The sequence below is a fragment of the Callithrix jacchus genome, chromosome 13 (assembly GCF_049354715.1).
Source record: "Callithrix jacchus isolate 240 chromosome 13, calJac240_pri, whole genome shotgun sequence".
Classification (NCBI taxonomy): domain Eukaryota; kingdom Metazoa; phylum Chordata; class Mammalia; order Primates; family Cebidae; genus Callithrix; species Callithrix jacchus.
Window position 1 is genome coordinate 37,176,910 of NC_133514.1, and position 21,162 is coordinate 37,198,071.

The 21,162-nt window shown below is 38.9% G+C and overlaps 1 long non-coding RNA gene across 1 annotated transcript in view; it reads left to right on the forward strand.

Annotated features, from left to right (window-relative positions):
• The window catches only part of LOC118146787 (uncharacterized), a 116,327-nt gene extending 97,314 nt beyond the window's left edge, over positions 1–19,013 (forward strand). Inside the window, exon 8 of the long non-coding RNA XR_013525290.1 lies at positions 16,089–19,013. This is a non-coding gene — a long non-coding RNA (uncharacterized LOC118146787). The remainder of the gene's footprint in view (positions 1–16,088) is intronic.
• Positions 19,014–21,162: the final 2,149 nt, after the last annotated feature.

The window sequence follows — 21,162 nt, forward strand, 5'->3', positions numbered from 1 at the left end:
CAGAGTTGAAATGAAGGAGAAAATACTAAGGGCAGCCAGAGAGAAAGGTCAGGTTACCCATAAAGGGAAGCCTATCAGACTTACAGCAGATCTCTCAGCAGAAACCCTACAAGCCAGAAGAGAGTGGGAGCCAATATTCAACATCCTTAAAGAAAAGAACTTTCAACCCAGAATTTCATATCCAGCCAAAATGAGCTTCACAAGCAAAGGAAAAATAAAATATTTTATAAACAAGCAAGTACTCAGAGATTTTATTACCACCAGGCCTGCTTTACAAGAGCTTCTAAAAGAAGCATTACACATAGAAAGGAACAATCAGTATTAGCCTTTCCAAAAATACACCAAAACATAAAGAACATCAACATAATGAATAATTTACATCAACTAATGGGCAAAACAGCCAGCTAACATCAAATGGCAGTAATCCTAAATTTAAATTGACTAAACCCTCCAATCAAAAGATACAGTGAAAACCCATCGGTATGCTGCATCCAGACCCATCTCACATGCAAGGATACACAAAGACTCAAAACAAAGGGATGGAGAAAGATTTACCAACCAAATGGAGAGCAAAAATAAATAGATAAATAAATAAATAAATAAATAAATAAATAAATAAATAAATAAATAAATACAGGAGTTGCAATTCTTGCCTCTGGTAAAATAGATTCTAAAGAAACAAAGATATAATGGTAAAAGGGTCAATACAACAAGAAGAGCTAACGATCCTAAATATATATGCACTAAATACAGGAACACCCAGATACATAAGACCTATAAAAAGACTTAGACTCCCACACAATAATAGTGGGAGACTTCAACATCAATATTAGATAGATCAATGAGACAGAAAATTAATAAGGATATCCAGGACTTGAACTCAGATCCAGAACAAGTAAACTTAATAAACATTTATAGAACCCTCCACTTTAAATACACAGAATATACACTCTTATCAGTACCACATCGCACCTACTCACAGGTTTAAATGAAATATTGGTTGGCCATTATTAAGCACAATTATTGGCATAAAAGAGGTTTTCAATACCCATTTTTAGAATAAAGCAACCTTCCCGTTCTCTCTCCCTCTTTCTCTTCCTCTTTCTTCCTCTCCTTCATTCCTTTTTTTCTTTCTTTAAAAAAAAAATTACTTCCATTACTACCTACTCCCACAACTCACTCTTTAAATCTTCTGAATCTAAGGACAGGACTGGAAAAATGACTCCAATATCTCCTGAAGGCCTCTCTCCTTGTGGTAGCTGTGACTTTCTCCACAATAGTAATCCATAAATCACACAACAGTAACCCTCTGTCATCCTGAAATTTCCCACAATCTTTAGTTTGTTCATGTCCTCTGTCTCCATTCACATTTAAAAAATTTTTTTAAATTAAAAAAAAAAAAAAGAAAAATCATAGGTGTTTTTAAAACTGAGGGCTAACCTGATTAGGCCCGCCAATGTTAACTTGTCTCACTTAGTTTTAGTAACTTGATTTTAGTTGATTTTAAAACTAATAGACCTAAAGTCATGAAGCTAAGCAATATATAACTAACCTTTCACTGGCTTCCTTAGAGGTAAATCTCTGGTGTATAGGTCACCACAGTAACAGCTGCTTAAGTTGTTCTGTGGAAACTTAGAGTCCATTTCTGTCCAGCTTGAGCCAGCTGCGACCTTCTGACTGGTCTGCATGAATCTCTGATGGGCAACCTTTTGATGTCATAGGGCACAAATCTCTACCCTTAGTTCATGCAAATGATGCCACTTTGTGAACATGCATCCTATGGAGAACCAGGAAGCCTGACACTGCTTGTGCAGATCACCAATTGACTCATTTTTCCTTACACCAATTACCTTTCCCTATGCCTTGGGCCACCTTCCTTCTCTATCCCATAAATATCCCTGAAACCTCATCTTCAGGGAGGTTAATTTGAGATCTGTTCTCCTATCTCCGTGCTTGGCTGCCTCGTAAATAGCCTTTTCTCTGTACAAAATGCATCTTCTCAGTGACTGGCACACTACACAACAGACAGAACGAGACTGGTTCAATAAATTTTCAGTTGCTAATCTGGCAAAAATATAGACATTAAGGAATTGCATAATGTAAACACCTAGATCTACAGATACATAAGATAGTGAAAATAACTGGTTGGGCGTGGTGGCTCATGCCTGTATTCTCAACACTTTTGGAGGCTGAGCTAGGTGGATCATTTGAGGTCAGGAGTTTGAGACCAGCCTGACCAACACAGTGAAACCTGTCTCTACTAAAAATACAAAAATATTAGCTAGGTGTGGTGGTGCACACCTGTAGTCCCAACTAGTCAGGAGGTTGAGGCAGGAGAACCACTTGAACCTGGGAGGAGAGGTTGCAGTGAGCCGAGATAGTGGCACTACAGCCTGGGTGACAGAGTGTGACTCTGTCTCAAAAAAAAAATTTTGCTGTGTCACTCAGACACATTCAGTCACTAATTCATTCATTCTTCATGAGTCAACACACACTTGTAAAGTATCTATTAGACTAATGATGAGAGATAAACAATTTGGGCTCTTTGCTTTCATGAGGACCTCTCTACCTCCCCATCAGAAGACTATAAGAGAAACACCATTTTAATCTGTGCTCTGGCCAGATTATATGCTCTAAATTCTGGCTCATCAGATAACACGAAGAAATTTTTGAGCAGTCAGTTATCTTGCTGGGATTAGGAAAGTTGTTTGTTTATTAATGGAAATTAAAAATAAATTTTCAGTTTTTGTTCAACTTAATTACCTTGAAAAGTATAGCCATAGCAATCTTTGCTGTTCTGCAGCCTTCACTGGTGATACCCAAATGAACAGGGTCTGGAGTGGACCGCCAGCAAACTACAGCAGGCCTGCAGAAGACCGTCCTGACTGTTGGAAGAAAAACTAATAAAAGCAACAACAACAGCAGAACACCCCCCCCCACATGCAAACACCCCCTCCAAAGCTCATCAGCTTCAAAGATTAAAGGTAGACAAATCCACAAAAATGAGGAAAAAATTGTGCAAAAACACTGAGAATTCCAAAAGCCAGATGCTGCTTCTCCAAATAATCGCAACACCTCTCCAACAAGGGCCAAATCTGGACAGTGCATGAGATGGACGAATTGACAGAAGTAGGCTTCAGAAGGTGAATAATAAAAAACTCCTCTGATCTAAAGGAGCACGTTCTAACCCAATTCAAGGAAGCTAAGAACCTTGATAAAAGGTTACAGGAACTGCTAACTAGAATAACTAGTTTAGAGAGGAATATAAACGAACTGATGAAGCTGAAAAATATAGCACGAGAACTTTGTGAAGCATACCCAAGTATCAATAGCTGAATCAATCAAGTGGAACAAAGGATATCAGAGATTGAAGACCAACTTGCTGAAATAAGGCATGCAGACAAGATGAGAGAAAAAAGAATGGAAAAGAATTAATGAAACCTGCAAGATATATAGGACTATGTAAAACGGGCAAATCTACGATTGACTGGTGTACCTGAAAGTGACAGGGAGAATGGAACGAAGCTGGAAAACATACTTGAGGATATTATCCAAGAGAACTTCAGCAACCTAGCAAGACAGGCCAACTTTCAAATTCAGGAAATACAGAGAACATCACTAAGATATTCCACAAGAAGATCAACCACAAGACACATAATCATCAGATTCTTCAAGGTCAAAATAAAAGAAAAAAATGTTAAAGGTAGCCAGAGAGAAAGATCAAGTCACCTACAAAGGGAAGTCCATCAGACTAACAGTGAATCTCTCAGGAGAATCCCTATAAGCTAGAAGAGAGTGGGGGACAATATTCAACATTCTTAAAGAAAAATAAAATTTTGACCCAGAATTTCATATCCAGCCAAACTAAGCTTCATAAGAGAAGGAGAAATAAAATTATTTCCAAACAAGCAAATGCTAAGTGACTTAGTCACCACCAGGCCTGACTTGCAAGAGCTCCTGAAGGAAGCACTAAATATGGAAAGGAAAAACCAGTACCAGCCACTGCAAAAACACACCAAAATATAAAGACTGTCAAGACCAGCCTGGCCAACATAGTGAAACCCCGTCTCTAGTAAAAATACTAAAATTATGTGGGCATGGAGGCAGGCAACTGTAATCCCAGCTATTCCAGAGGCAGAGGCAGGAGAATTGCTTGATTCTGGCAGGCAGAGGTTGTAGTAAGCTGAGATCATGCCACTGCACTCAAGCCTGTGCAACAAGAGCAAAATCCATCTCAAAAGAAAAGACGGATGACAGTATGAAAAAACTGCATCAACTAGTATGCAAAATAACCAGCTACCGTCATGACAGTAGGATCAAATTCACACAAAACAATATTAATCTTAATGTAAATGAGCTAAATGACCTAATTAAAAGATACGGACTGGCAAATTGGATAAACAGTCAAGGTCCATTGCTATGCTATATTCAGGAGACCAATCTCATATGCAAAGACACACATAATAAAGGGATTGAGATATATTTACCAAGCAAATGAAAAGAAAAAGAATAAAGAAGCAGAGTGGCCATCCTAGTCTCTGACAAAACAGACTTTTAAGCAACAAAGATCAAAAAAGATTTAAAAGGGCATTACATAATGGTAAAGTGTTCAATGCAATGAGAAGAGCTAACTATCCTAAATATATATGCATCAATATAGGAGCACATAAATTCATAAAACAAGTTCTTAGAGACCTGCAAAAGAGACTTAGACTCCCACACAATAATAGTGAGAGACTTTAACACCCCACTGTCAATATTAGACAGACAGACAAGGCAGAAAATTAACAAGGATATTCAGGACTTGAACTTGACTCTGGATCAAGTGGACCTAATAGACATCTACAGAGCTCTCTACAGAACTCTCCACCTCAAATAAGCAGAATATACATTCTTCTCAGTATCAGACGGCACTTATTCTGAAATTGGCCACATAGTTGGAAGCAAAACACTCCTCAACAAATGAAAAGAACCGAAATCATAACAGTCTCTCAGACTGCAGCACATCAAATTAGAACTCAGAATTAAGAAGCTCACTCAAAACAGCACAACTACATGGAAACTGAACAACCTTCTCCTGAATGACTTCTGGGTGAATATCAAAATTAAGGCAGGAATCAAGAATTTCTTTGAAACCAATGAGAACAAAGAAATAATGCCCCAGAATCTCTGAGACATAGCTAAAGCAGTGTTAAGAGGGACATTTATAGCACTAATTGCCTACATTAGAAAGCTGAGAGACCTAAAACCGACACCCTAACATCACAATTAAAAGAATTAGAGAAGCAAGAGAAAACAAATTCAAAAGCTAGTGGAAAATGAGAAATAACTAAGATCAGAGCAGAACTAAAGGAGATAGAGACATGAAAAACCCTTCAAAAAATTAATGAATCCAAGAGCTGGTTTTTTGAAAAATAAAATAAAATAAAAGTGCTACTAGATAGGCTAATAAAGAAGAAAAGAGAGAAGAATCAAATAGACACGATAGAAAATTATAATCCCACAGAAATACAAACTATCATCAGAACATACTACAAGCATCTCTATGCAAATAAACTAGAAAATCTGAAACTCGTGGATGAATTACTGGAAACACACTCTCACAAGACTAAACCAGGAAGAAGTTGAATACCTGAATAGACCAATAACAAGTTCTGAAAACGAGGCAATAATTAATAGCCTACCCACCAAAAAATCCCAGGACCAGGCAGACACACAGGCAATTTTTACAAGGGGCACAAAAAAGAGCTGGTATCATTCTTTCTGAAACTATTCCAAATGATTGAAAAGGAGGGACTTCTCCCTAACACATTTTATGAGGCCGCATCATCCTGATACCAAAACCAGGCAGAAACACAACAGAAAAAGATAACTTCAGGCCAATATCCCTGATGAACATCAAAGTAAAAATTCTTAATAAAATATTGGCAAATTAAATCCAGTAGCACATCGAAAAGCTTATCCACCACAATCAAGTCCGCTGCATCTCTGGGATGCAAAGCTGGTTCAATATATGAAAATCAATAAATGTAATCCATCACATTAAACAGAACCAATGACAAAAGCCACATGATTATCTCGATCGATGCAGAAAAGGTCTTCGATAAAATTCAACATCTCTTCATGTTAAAAATTATCCATAAACTACGTATTGATGAAACATATCTCAAAATAATAATAGCTATTTATGAGCAACCCATAGCCAATATCATACTGAATGGGCAAATGCCGGGAACATTCCCTTTGAAAACCAGCACAGGCCAGGCATGGTGGCTTATGCCTGTAAATCCCAGCACTTTGGAAGGCTGAGGCAGGCAGATCACCTGAGATCAGGAGTTCGAGACCAGCCTGATCAACATAGAGAAACTTCATCTCTACTAAAAATACAAAATTAGTCAGGCATTGTGATGCATGCCTGTAATGCCAGCTACTTGGGAGGCTGAGGCAGGAGAATCGCTTGAACCCTGGAGGTAGAAGTTGTGGTGAGCCAAGGTTGTGCCATTGCATTCCAGCCTGGGAAACGAGCAAAACAAAAAACAAAATAGAAAACAAGCACAAAATAAGTATGCCCTCTCTCACCAATCCTATTCAACATAGTATTGGAAGTTCTGGCCAGGGCAGTCAGGCAAGAGAAATATTTAATTAGGAAGAGAGGATGTCAAATTGTCTGTTTGCAGATGATATGATTCTATGTTTAGAAAACCCCATTGTCTTAGCCCAAAAACTTCTTAAGCTGATAAGCAACTTCAGCAAAATCTCAGGATACTAAGTCAATGTGCAAAACTCAAAATCATTTCTATACAACAGCAATGGACAAGCAGAGAACCAAATCATGAATGAACTCCCATTTACAATTTCTACAAAGAGAATAAAACACCTAGGAATACAGCTTACAAGGTCACAACAGAAATAACACCACACATCTATAGCCATTTTATCTTTAACACCTGACAAAAACAAGCAATGGGGAAAGGATTCCCTATTTAATAAATGGTGCTGGGAAAACTGGCTACCCATATGCAGAAATCTGAAACTGGACCCCTTCCTTACACCTTTTACAAAAATTAAGTCAAGATAGATTAAATACCTAAATGTCAAACCCCAAACTACAAGAACCCTAGAAGAAAACCTAGCCGATACCTTTCAAGGCATGAGCATGAAAGCAGACACCTCATGATGAAAACACCAAAAGCAATAGCTTTTATCTTAATAGATGCAGAAAAGATATTCAATAAAATTCAACATCCCCTTCATGTTAAAAAGCCAAAACTGACAAATGGGATCCAATTAAACTAAAGAGCTTCTGCACAGCAAAAGCAACTTGCATCAGAGTGAACAGGCAACCTACAGATTGGGAGAAAAGTTTTACAATCTAACCATCTGACGAAGTTCTAATATTCAGAACAAGAAACTTAAACAAATGTACAAGGAAAAAAAACAACCCCATCAATAAGTAGGCAAAGGATATGACAAGACACTTCTCAACAGAAAATATTTATGTGGCCAACAAACATATGAAAAAAAGCTCTTCACTAATCATTAGAGAAATGCAAATCAAAACCATGATGAGATGCCATCTCATGCCAGTCAAAATGGCAATTATTAAAAAGTCAGGAAACAATAGATGCTGGCAAGGCTGTAGAGAAATAGGAACACTTTTACTCTGTTGATGGGAATTTAAATTAGTTCAACCATTGTGGAAGACAGTGTGGCAATTCCCCAAGGATCTAGAACCAGAATAACCATTTGACACAGCAATCCCATCATTACTGGGTATATACCCAAAGGATTATAAATCATTCGACTCTAAAGATTCATGCACATGTATTTTTGTTGCAGCACTATTTACAATAGCAAAGACTTGGAACCAACCCGAAAGCCCATGAATGATACACTGGATAAAGAAAATGTGGTACAAATACATCATGGAATACTATGCAGCCATAAAAAGGAATGAGATTGTGTCCTTTGCAGAGACATGGATGAAGCTGGAAACCATCATCCTCAGCAAACTAACACAGAAACAGAAAACCAAACACCGTATTCTCTCAATCATAAGTGGGGGTTGAACAATGAGAACACATGGACATAGGGAAGAGAACAACACACACCAGGGCCTGTCAAGGGATAGAAAGGGGAAAAGGAAGTGAGAGTATTAGGACAAATATTTAATGCAAGCAGGTCCTAAAACCTAGATGACAGGTTGATAGGTGAAGCAAACCACCGTGACACATGTAACCTACGTAACAAAACTGCACGTTCTGCATATGTATCCCGGAACTTAAAGCAATTTTAAAAAGAAGAAAAATTGTACTTTTTACATCTATATTCCTGGTAAACTAATTTTTTTCCCTTTCCCTTATTTTGAAAACTATCTCAGTCTGTTTATATAACACTGAAATAAATGGAAATATCTTTCAGAAGAAAAAAGAAAAGTACAGCCATGAGAAAGTAAAATGATTATATTTAAAAATTTGTTTTTATGTAGAATTTTTCTCATAGTAAAGATGACTAAACAAATGAAGGGATTCCACGTTAAATGATCAAATCTTTTCAGGAAATTTCAAAAACTGATTGGATAGTTAGTGGCTTGAAATGGGGTGAAACAGAGCTGACTATCACAGAGCCTATTAACAGGAACCACGTGATCATACCTAAAATAATGTAATAATGATGTCAATAATAACATGTATCCAGGTGCACCACAACTCAGTATCAGTTTATAGACTGATGACTACTGTGAGAGTCAAGATCTTTGAGCCCCTGAAGTTTCACTAAAAAAATCACTGACATGAAGCAGATTGATTAACAGAAAAAAGGCATCCACATTTCTTTAACAGCTGTAAATCCCTCACTTGAAGCCCATTGATTAATAGAAAAAAGGCATCCAAATTTATTTAACGTTTGTACATGGGAGCCTTCAGATGAAGCTCCAGCTTCCCAGTCAGTAAGATAGAGAAGCTTACATACCATCTTGAGGTTACAGAGAGAATAGGGTCTTGGATCCTGATTAAACAGGCATGGGAGGGGAGAAGAGGAATTCTATTGAGAGGCAATAATAAATGATTACTAAGAAGAAGGATTGGGTCTGTGAACAAATTAACATGTTAATAGCTCTCTTTGGAATTTAAATGCTCCTTAGAGACAGTTATTATCTTGAAATAGGGTCTGTTCAGGTATGGTTATACTTTTGCTAATAGGTAATGACACAACATGGAGGGGAATAAGAACAACTCTTCTCCTTGGTGGGTCAGTCCTGTCTTTATGTAGTCAGAGAAAAATCTCCTCTAGTGCTCGTTGACCTCTAGGAATTTTGAATTTAAAACACTCATTATACCATGGAACCATATTTGGCGTAAAATATATTGATTTCTTTCACAGTCTAATAAATGAATAGGGCTAGGAGGGAAGACTATGAAAAGTCTTATTTGTGAACTGAAAACACAGAACCTCAGAAACTCCATTCTCATCCTCCAAGAAGTGATATTCCTTAGTAATTCAGCAATATTCTGTCTCTCTCTCTCTCTTTCTCTCTTTTTTTTTTTAAATAATATAAAGTCTCACTACGTTGTCCAAGTTGGTCTTGAACTCTTGGGCTCAAGCAATCTTCCTTCCTCAGCTTCCCAAAATGCTGGGATTACAGGCATGAGCTACCATGCCTGGCCTGGTAATTCTCTTTAATGATTAAAAAGCCAAAGGCGAAATTGTAACTGCCCAACGAGTTCTTCATATCTGCTGCATGGACAAAACCAATCCACTGAGACCATGACACTGAGGTTACGCAAGAGTTTGATTGACACGAGGTCAGCCACACCATTAGGAGATAGAATTATTACATAAATCAATCTCCCTGAAGGCTCAGAGGTTAGAGTTTTTTTCAAAGATAGTTTGGAGGGCCAGACACTAGGGGAATGGATGCTGCTGATTGACTGGGGATGCAATCATAGGGGTGTGGAAAATGGCCCTCATGTGTTGAGTCCATTTCTGAGTAGGGACCACAGAGGAGTCGCTGGTGGGGCCATTATGTCATCAGAAATGTAAAAGCCTGAAAAGACATCTCAAAACACCAATCTTAGGTTCTACAATAGTGATGTTATTTATAGGAGTAATTGGGGAAGTTGCAAATCTTGTGACCTCTTGAATACTGGCTGGTAATCATTGAACTGCAGCTACCTCCTAGTAGACTCCAGGCCCCTTGAATCCTCCTAACCTGATGGCCTTTCGTTAGTTTTACAAAGGTGGTTTAGTTTGGGGAAGAGCCATTATTTAAACTATTAACTAAATTTCTCTCAAAGTTAGCTTGGCCCAGGCCCAGGAATGTGCAAAAACAGCTGGCCTGTGAGGCTGGAAGCAGGATGGAGTCAGCCATGGCAAATTTCGCTCACCGTTGTAATCTTGCAAAGGCAGTTTCAAAATAACATGACGCCCTGCTGCTTGCACAGTCTTCTGGGACTTATTTCTCCATCATATTCCATGGCTTTTCTCACACACACCACACACACACACACACACACACACACACACACACTACAATGTGCAAATCAGGCAGAGAGCAGCCCATTCTTGCTGATTAAAAGATGAGAAAGACCCGCAGCAGAATGTCCAGTGGAGCGAAGTCTAAGCTAACAGACTGACTAAATATTCAACGTGCTCCAAAATCCTGATTATCAGGACAAGAGCTAGAATAGCTAATGCATAAGCAGGCTCAATTAACCCTAATTAGTTCAGAGTCAGGCTACAAAAGACTTAATTAGCAGTTATTAGGTGCTGCTAAGAAAAGGAGCATAAATAATGGTCGGTAGCAAGCTGTGTTTAAGGGTCTCCTAGCTAAGTGACGTCAAATTTAAAAAAAAGTAAATCAATGATCCTCCCTTGAGGATTTAATATAAAATAATAACATGGGCTTTGACTCAAATTTTATTTGCTCAGTGTAGATTATTGACTTAATTTTATTTTTTCTGGACAACTTGGATGCCTCAGGAGAGGAATTTGAAAGATCACTTCTAATGGTGTGATGGTTACGGTCAGCAACAAAGGGAAGGACACCTACTGTTGGGATGGTGAGTGGCCAGCAGAGAGCAGAGGAATAAATGAAAGGTTTTCCTTAAGCATTTCAAGAGTTAGCCTCTGGAAGGTCTCATATGGTGAAAGGCCAGGGAAGAAAGACTGATAAAGAAAGAGAGCAGAGACACTGTTTTATGTTGAACACAAAGATAAACTAGTGACCAGCGCCACCTCTGAATGGTCCGAGCCTGAATCCTGGCTGTATGGCAGACTGGCTTCCTTTAGTCTAGTGCAAGTTCTTTCTCCTTTCTGGCTCCATTTATTCATTAATATTGTTTCTCACAGGGGCCAAAAGTGAATGACCCCCTTCTGATTTCACTGTAAATTCACTTGCATCAAAAATGCACAATGACCAGATTAAGATTTAAAAACAAAAGTAAAATTGATAGGATAGATGGCTCTCCACCAAGTTTCTCTCTCTCTCTCTCTCTCTCTCTCTCTCTCTCGGTCTCTCTCTCTCTCTCAGACTTTCTCAGAGAGGTAGAATATTATAACATTTCTCTTAAGTTTTGTAATATCCTGCATAAAACATGCGCTCGACATGAGCGAGACACGGAATTTATTTTAGAACACTACAGGGTTCTTATATTTTAATGCATCTTTATTTAACATGACTATAAATGTTATTTCTCATAAAACTATTCATAAATTATTGTCGTAAATTATTTCATAGAGGAATACTATTTGTAGATGTAAATGCAGAAAATCTGTCTTTAAAGAGTCTACTTAAATCAACCATTAATTTCATATAATAATCAACTTCCTCTTTTAAAAAAAAGGCCAAGGGAAATTTAGGAAAAATGAAGGTGTACTAGTTTTGTATTGCTGTGTGATAAATTACCACAAATTCAGCAGATTAAAACAACACTCATTTATTACCTCACAGTTCTATAGGTTAGAAGCTCAGGTTGATTTGACTGGGCTAACAAAAAATCAAGATCAAGATGTTAGTCAGGTTGGGTTCTTACCTGGAGGTTCTGGGGAAGAATCCTTTTCCACGATTATCCAGGCTGTTTTCAGAATGTAGTTCCTTGTGGATGCAGGCCTGAGGTCTTCATTTCCTTGATGACTGCTAAAGAAAGGCTGGCTTCTTCTCTCAGAGGCTGCTCATATTCCTTCTGGCATCGCCCCACCAACTTCAATGCATCGGTGGCACACCATGTCCTTATTCTTTCAATGTCTCGGATTTCTTATGCTTCCAACTGGACAAAACTCTACTGCTTTTAAAAGTCTCATGTAATCAGCTTGGGCTCACTTGGATATCCCTTTTGATTACTCAAGTTTATTTAATTTGTAACCTTAATTACCTCTCACAAGAATCCCTTTTGCTTTGTGACCTAACATAATCACATGCATGATATCTCACCATACTCATTGTCTTAGGATGATAATTTAATTTTTCCTGTATCCACACCTAGGCTCTTGCTGAGGGCAGAAGGTGGCAGTGGTCACCAGGCTACAGAAGGAGAGAGAGGCGATTAGTGTACCCCACTGCCAAGGGGTGGGAGAGAAGGTGGCTGACAAAATATCCTGAGGACTCAGGGAGACATGGGGAGGTGGGCTGCACATAAATCAAGACTTCAAGCTTCCAGCACGTGTTCTATTGGCCCATTGGACTTTACTTAAAAACACAAATACAGAGATACAATTACTAAGAATTTCAAGATGGCAACTGCAGAATGCTAAATAGGGATCTCCTTTCTCAGTGTAGAGCTCTGTGAGGCTTCACTATCAAATACTCATGAAGCTGACCCTGGAAATAAGCACTATATAAGTGTTTGCTGATGTGGTTTTAGTAGTAGTAGCAATATTTTGCAGACAGCAGACATTGAATAGGCAAAACATTTAGTTGATTCAAAGTATCTGTGTATTCTTATTTTGTACAAGCTGACCTAAAAATCAGGCCTGATACAGAGGCCTCTTATATTCCAGATGCTTTTCCAAAAGACCGTGTATAAGAACTCTAAACCATTGACTTAAGAATAATGGTGGAAGATATATTGACATTCTACATGATATAAACTCTCCTATTTAACTACTTTTTCTGTTGTTCTGGGTATTGTTCTAACTCTCTAGTTGGAAATCTGGCTCATTTTACCATCACTGAAATTAATTAAAAATAAATCAAACTTACATTCATTCTATTTTTTAGCTTACCATATGATTCAATTCAAATTCAATTTTATTACAGAATAAGTTATGAAAATTGCACATAATTCTCCCTTTTTTCCCCTTTCGTTGTTGTCAAATCTACTATAGATGGTACAGGCTTAATCCCAAGGAAACTAATAAAGTGAATTGTTCACACAATTACATATTATTTTCCTGTTATGCACAATTCTCTCTGGCGCCCAATGCTTGGTGATTGACTGATCTGTGAAGCCAGAGTCCTGTCTGATTTTGAGCTTTGAGTATTCAACCGTCTCTAAATTTTTGACAAGCCTGTTTAAGGAGTGGTAAGACTGCATCATAAGACCACTCACAAACTGCAACATATGCTTTGTTCTGTGGAGGGAAAAATTATCATCATCTACAAAAGGAGAAGAAAAAAAACTACACACACACACGCTCCAAAATAATTTGAGTGGTGAGCTGAGGCAAAGATAATATATATTGGATAGAAATGTGTTTGGGCTCTTGGCTAACATAAAATGATGCATCAAAGAGCATCAGTGACAGCAGACCCTGAGCCTAATTATCTCCAGAGGGGGGCATTAGGATATTTGGACTCCAGCTCTCAAACAGCTGTAAACTTCTCCAGGCTATCATGTGAGTTTTCAGAGTGCAACAGGAGTCTCAAGTTTCACCAGGAGGCCACGGTGTCAATACAGAGCCAAGCCAATCCTACTGTTCAGGTGCTAGGAGACTTGCTTCAGTAAATCTGGTCCCTTTTTCAGTTGCATAGCTCTATTCTAAAACATGAACTACTTCCTTATGATACCTTTGAGACTCCACACACTGTAAGCCAGTTCTGATTTCAATATTTGTGAGATAGTTGATCAACACATTTGATGTCATTATGTTAATGTTGATAGAGCACTTTATATGGAAAGCATTATGCCAAAGAGACAGTATCATGTGGTGGTTAACAATTAGAATTTTCCAGCTGTGGAGCCTGAGACAAGTAACCAAATCCCTGTATGCAATAAGCGCCTCATGTGTATCATGGTGAGAATAAACATAGGATTGAGTACAAATAGTTTACTTCTGAGATGACCCCAGGAAACATTGGAAAGGGAGCAAGGAGTGAAAAGAGAAAAGGTAACCAAGGAAGGCTAGCCTAAGAAGTAGTTATTGTTGTGATACCTGGAGCAAAGACAGATTCTCCAAGTGTGGTTTGTGGTTGACCAGCCTCAGCATCGCCTTGGCAATAGTTACAAATGCAGATTCTCAGGCCCCACTCCAGGCCCACTGAATTAGAAGCTCTGCATGTAGGCCCAGCAAACTGGTCTGACAACCCTCCAGGTAATTTTGAGGCACAGTCAAATTTGAGAACTATGAGCTAGGGAGCTCTGGGAGCTACGCAGACTACCTTCCTCAGAGCTCTCTCCCCAGAGGCGAAAATGTTGCTGGGATATTTTTATGCCAGCTCCCATCAATAATTATGAAGGGCTATAAAACAGAAGGCACTGGAAAGAAATATTTGTTCTCCAGAACCTTAGTCTGTGGTGCCCTTGAGCTGAATGGATTCTAAAATAAGCCTCTGGTAAGGAGGTATGGTTCCTGCAGCTGGAGTCCTAGGAGCATTTCAATAGCCAGGCTCACCGGCATATGATGGGAACATCAATGGTGTCTTAAGGATTGAGATAAGTACAGCAAAGGTCATACCGTAGTGCCTGACACAAAAGCCCATTGTATATTAGAGTCTAAAGGTAACATAAAGATCAACTAGCTGTGATGCCTGCCCTCAAAGAGGAGACAATTTACAAAGACAGCTAGGACACAAAGACATGAGTAGGGTCTAAGGCAGGTGCAATAAATGTCACAAGTGATAAAGGTGCAGAAGAGAGAGATCCTATCAGATTATAGGAGAAAGAAAGGCACTTTGAATCAGTGGCATCTGAGAAGGAGGGATGGGCTTTTTGGCAGGCTCTGATGAAACAAAAGGGCTTACTGAAGTGTGAAGAAGGACCCAAGTCACTGTGTTAGCTGCCTCATCATCACTGGAACTCATGTGCCTGTTGAGTCTGAGATGCCACATATCCATTAACAAAATACAAGGAACTTCCGTGGCTAACAAACTGGAAATGTAAGGATGCCAAAAGTTAGTGTTTTCCTGCCAGATCACATCTCCACATGCCTCATTTTTTTTTTTTTTCTGGAAAGAATTAAGGCTCACTGGTTTTCAAAACACAAAACATGTTTCCAGTAGCCCCACTGATGTGATGCTTTCCTGGGATTATATGCAAGTGAGAGATTGCTGACTTCATTTGTTTCAGTAACATTATTACCACTTGGCATCATTTTTATAGTCTAAAGCATAGCTGTCTATATGTCCTATGAAAATTTTGGTCCTGTGAGTTAAAAAAATATAATTATTTCTGAAAAGGTGAGTGTAGTAAAGAAGTTAGTTGAGTAGCATGAATACACAATTCTACATTTTTGAGGATTATGTTGCCAGAGCCCCAGATCGCACAGAAAATTACATTCCCCTATTCTGGCTATCCTGCTTCCCAGACTGTCTTTGTCCACCCCTTCTCAAGAAACCAGCCCCTTAGGGTTCATGCTACATTTCAATGCATCTCCAGTGCCTCCCTCTTCTTTCACTTCTATCAGTGCAGTGGAAACAGACCATTACTAACCAAGCATTGGGGCTCTCCTACCTTTTTATGAAGAGAGCTTTTTTTTCCCTTAATTTTCCTTTTTCTGAATCTTTGACGTTAGTGAGAATAAAACTAAGGAAGAGGAAAGAGGGGTCAGTAATTACATGTTAAGCAATGGAATGAAAGAACCTTAAAGATTTGATGAGGACAAAGAAGAGAACTTCCTGCCAGCTGAGTTCTCCTCCACATTGTATTTTCCAGCACTGACACACAGAACACCACCTGCGGAAGTCTGGCCTGCAGACCCTGACTCGTATGAATGAATGCTGTCTTACACCATTACAGTGATGCAAGTGGGCTGGGCATGGCCATTGGCTGCTTTCAGAGGGTAACATGCACCCAGTCAACCAAGATTCCCTGTTCAGCCACGCTTTTATTCCGTAGACTTTACAAGGAGGTTTGAAGTTAACACACTTGTGGATAATCAACATGGTTAAAAGAATGGTTTTACAACTGATAAAAGCTTTAGGTTGGGGGGATCCAGAGTACATACTATTAACAGGTAATTCCCACTTGATCTTCCCCAGAGAGGGCCACCCAGCACAAAATTCGCATGAGTAAACAGAGTGGAGACAAAGGGATAAGGGGTACCCAGACTTAAACTTGGAAGGCCTTTGATCGTCTCTATCTCTTTCCTATGCTAATATTAATGAGGCAGCTGCCTTCAGCATGCCTCAAAAAAACTTTTTAGAAAAGGCTTATATATTTAGGGAGTATTTGGGGAAAGTTACAGATTGTCTATTGTGGTTACAATCTATAACTTTCCCTAAATACAATCTATAACTTTCCCTAAATATTTTCTATAATATTTGCCAACCATCCCAAGCTATTCCAACATGGCACACTGTGGAGAGCTGTGTGTGTGCATGTGTGTGTGTTTACACAATGTGGAATTCATTAGTAGAATTTGCTCTAAAAATTGTAGACCCCCTAATAGGGTTCTTGTTTCAAAGCTTTTAGTGTTAAAGTATTTAGTGTTAGGGAATCTCAAGGTGTGACTTGCAGTGCCTTAGGTATTGTAAAGCATATATTTGTATTGTACTTTTTCTTTGCACATGGGCTTGCCAGCACCATATGAACCAAATTCTCCAAATTGTGGACAAATTCTTTTTTTTTTTTCTTTTTCTGAGATGATGTTTCGCTTTTGTTACCCAGGCTGGAGTGCAATGGCACGATATCGGCCCACACAACCTCCGCCTCCTGGGTTCAGGCAATTCTCCTGCCTCTGCCTCCTGAGTAGCTGGGATTACAGGCGTGCGCCACCACACCCAGCTAATTTTTTGTGTTTTTAGTAGAAACAGCATTTCACCATGTTGACCAGGATGGTCTCGATCTCTTTACCTCGTGATCCACCCGCCTCGGCCTCCCAAAGTTACAGGCGTGAGCCACTGCACCCTGTGGAATACAAAACATTCTTGTATTATAAACTAAGAAACAAAGTTCTGGGAATAATTTAGAGGACGTTGCAAAATACCTTTTCCATTAGCTCAAGTGTAAATGTTATGCTAAGATTTTTTAAGTGTACATAAAGCATGTAAATATCAGTTGCTTGACTCACGGGTCACCTCATAGGCTGATTTAATATTTTATGAAGACTTGAGTATTCACATATAACTTTATAACTTATTTCTCCATTGTTCCCCGAAGGGAAGCCTATACCACAGGCAAAACAGTGGGACATTAGGAGTATTTGTTATTTAAGTTGAAAGGTGAACTGAGAGGAATGGGTCGAGCAGTTCCATTGCAGGATTTAAAATCAGTGCTTGTCTCTCTTTGGTGGGATGTAGGACATGCTACCCCAAAATAAACCACCTGGAGGTCACACTCTCACCTTCATCTGCTTTTCTGTGTAATAGTAGTACATAAAGTAATTCTCTGCCAGGCTAGACCTTCTAATTCCAGCTACTCAGGAGGCAGGAGAGTCACTTGAGCCCAGGATTTCAAGGCAATGAGTTATCACTGCACTCCAGCTTCAGTGACCCATCTCTTTAAGAAAAGAAAAAGAATTATCTGACCTACCTCCCATGAAAGAAAAAGTTGGTCATAAAACCTTCATGTAACTGGTGCCCTGTCTTATACTTGGAGGAGAGAAAGAAAGAAAGACACAGAGATGCCAAGAAAAATCTGAAAAAAAAAAAAAAAAAAAAAACAGGCTTTGTTATGTTCCCCTCAATTTGTTATTAATAGAGCCTACATTTTTGTCCAACCATGCTTCTTTTGAAGCAGAGTCTCAACCTGTTGCCCAGGCTGGAGGGCAGTGATATGATCTTAGCCACTGCAACCTCTGCCTCCTGGGTTCAAGGGATTCTCCTGCTTCCTGAGTAACTAGGATTATAAGTGTGCATCATTACCACACCAGGCTAATTTTTGTAGTTTTAGTAGAGACAGGGTTTTGTCATATTGATCAGGCTGGACTCGAATTCCTGTCCTCAAGTGATCTGCCTACCTCAACCTCCCAAAGAGCTAGGATTACAAGCATGTGTCACTGTGCCTGGCCTGTCCAACCACACCTCTACACAACTGTTCATTCTTCATCAAACTTAAACATAAAAATACAGTTTCCCCTGGTTCTTTGGCTCTTCATTTTTGAAGGCTGTTGTGTCATGTAAAACTTTGACTAAATAAATTTGTTACACCTTTCTCTTGTTAACCTGTCTTTTGTTATAGGGATTTCAGCCATAAAACTTTCAGTGGGAGAGGAACAAATACTACTTCCTGTCCCCTATATTCCCAAAGAATTCAGCCCATTGTAGTGGTTGAATAGCATTTGAGAATAAAAGGTAGAGTTCAGCAGACAAATCAGAGATTAAGGATGAAGGAAGTACGATCTATCTGCAATCCTGTGTGTATCTGGATGTAGAAAATAAAATGTAGTATCTTTCAAGCATGGCATACATTTATTTATTTCCTTCATTTAACTTTACTTATTGAATAATTTCTAATATACAAAGCTAGACACTGTAGGGGGTATAAAAGGGGTTAAGTAATGGATTTGCTTATGAATAGATTATTTATTATAATTGTGCAGGATAAAGCTAGCAAATATACTGTGCGATAAATGGTAAGTTCATAAAGGTATGCATTTAGCCTACTACTATACATTGGAGATGAAGGAAGTTATGGAAGAAAGAGACAGGTAATTTTAGTATAAAAGGTGATTTTACGGGATCAGGAATTTGACAAACTTCAAGCTGTTTTATGCTAACTAGATGGGCTTACCAGGTGTCACAACGAAAGCCCCAGTGTGGAAAATGTAATGTGTATCGTCTTAGCTCTCTGAACAGGCTGTCACAGTAAAAACTGGGTGCTGTTTCACAAGATACCAGTCTTTGTAGCTTTATGGAAGCAGTACAAGTCAACATTCTGTCACTGTGCTTTGATGGTATTAGAAACCAATCTACTTAATGTACAGTGTAACTCCAGTTATAAAATTTTAAACAGGATACAAATTTTATTCTTTTTTTCTTTCATGGACACACATAAAAATATTTCCTGTGCTGTTAGTGAAATTTCCAACCCGACTAAAGTATGCAATATGCAACACTGCCATGCAAATTCAGTTTTTATACGTACAATAAGAGCACTTACAGTCTACCTTTAGGCAACACTAATGTGTTGCTAGAGCTAGCAAAAGGATGTAAATTACGTATAGTGCCTATCCTTCTCCCTTAACTCATTCTATTATATTTAGGCATGATAATGATGATGACAAATAAAGCTGCTGTTATCGAAAGGCTCAAATAGGCTGGATGTTCATGATGGCTTCTTCCCTTTCACGTCTGGTGCCTCACACAGGATGCTTGGAAGAGTTGGGAGTTCTCTGGGCATTTTCTTTACTCATGTAGCGTCTCCACATGGTTAGCTACTCGAGGCTTCCATATAGCATGGAGGTCTCAAGACAGATTCGTATATAGTGGCTGGTTTCCCCTGACTATGTATTTCAAGAGACTAGTGCAGAAATTTCAGGGCATTGTTATTATTATTTTTTACCTACTCTTGAAATTAAGCCAATGTTACTACACAGGAGCCATGGTTCGTGGCAGGCGAGGGGGTTCCTTTTTGGACAGCAATCATCGCATTTGTGCTTATTGAAATATGTCATCGCTCGGATTCGGTAGACTCTTGTTATAACCACATCAATGAGAGGGTTAACAGAAAAAACCCACTTTCAAAAGAGTACCTAGAATAAAAATTTGAAATGTGCATCAGAGTTTATCCAGTACCTTAACCAATTATTTAATTATTGAATATTCATTATCTGTTGTGCACATGAGACTGTGCTGGATACTGTGGATTTTGATAGATACATTGGGTAGATACCTGAGGAAAGTAAAGTTCAGAAGGTTTGAATAGAAGTGGATTGGTGTCTCTAATGCAGCTGAATCAGTTGTCCATACAATGCAGTGTCATCGGGAATATTTACTGATAGAAGAAACAAGGCAAAAAACCCAGAAACCTTGTCAAGCATTTTAATAAATAGGACTTAAGCGTATGCTGTAACATGCTTTGTAGATTGACACTGAAAGCTCGAGTGATGGATTTGTTATGTTTAGTAAAAAAAAATCCTTTCTATTGTCTCCTAAAATGTACCTCAGCCCAAACCACATTTACAAGTATTGTGGTAAATGATGGGTTCTAAAACTTTCCAGAGGGCCAGAATCACCTAGAGGGCTAGTTAAAGCACAGGTAGCTGGGCCCTATGCCTACTTTCAGATTCAGTAGGTCTGAGATGGGGCACAAGCATTTAAATTCTATCAAGTTCCCAAGTCAGCTTGAGACTGCTGATAAGAGGAACATACTTTGAGAAGTACTGGTGAATGGCATTGGAGAAAGCCAGAGATGAACAGAGGTGTAAGTGGTGAAGACAGATTTATTAAAAAAAAAGTATTGCAATAGGGGATGAGAAACTCCAGTGTAGAATTGGACTCTATTCCAAAGACATCAGAACAAGTGGGCTTTCTAATTGTATTAGTCTGTTCTCAAGCTGCTGTAAGGACATACCAGAGACTGGGTAATTTATAAAGGAAAGAAGTTTAATGGACTCACAGTTCCACATGGCTGCGGAGACCTCACAATCATGGCAGAAGGCAAAGGGCAGAAGGCAAGAAGAGCAAAGGGATATGGCGGCAAGCAAGAGAGTGTGTGCAGGGGAACTGCCTTTTATAAAACCATCAGCTCTCATGAGACTTATTCACTATCATGAGAATAGCTCCAGAAACACCCACCCCCATGATTCAGTTACCTTCCACCAGATCTCTCCCAGGACATGTGGAGA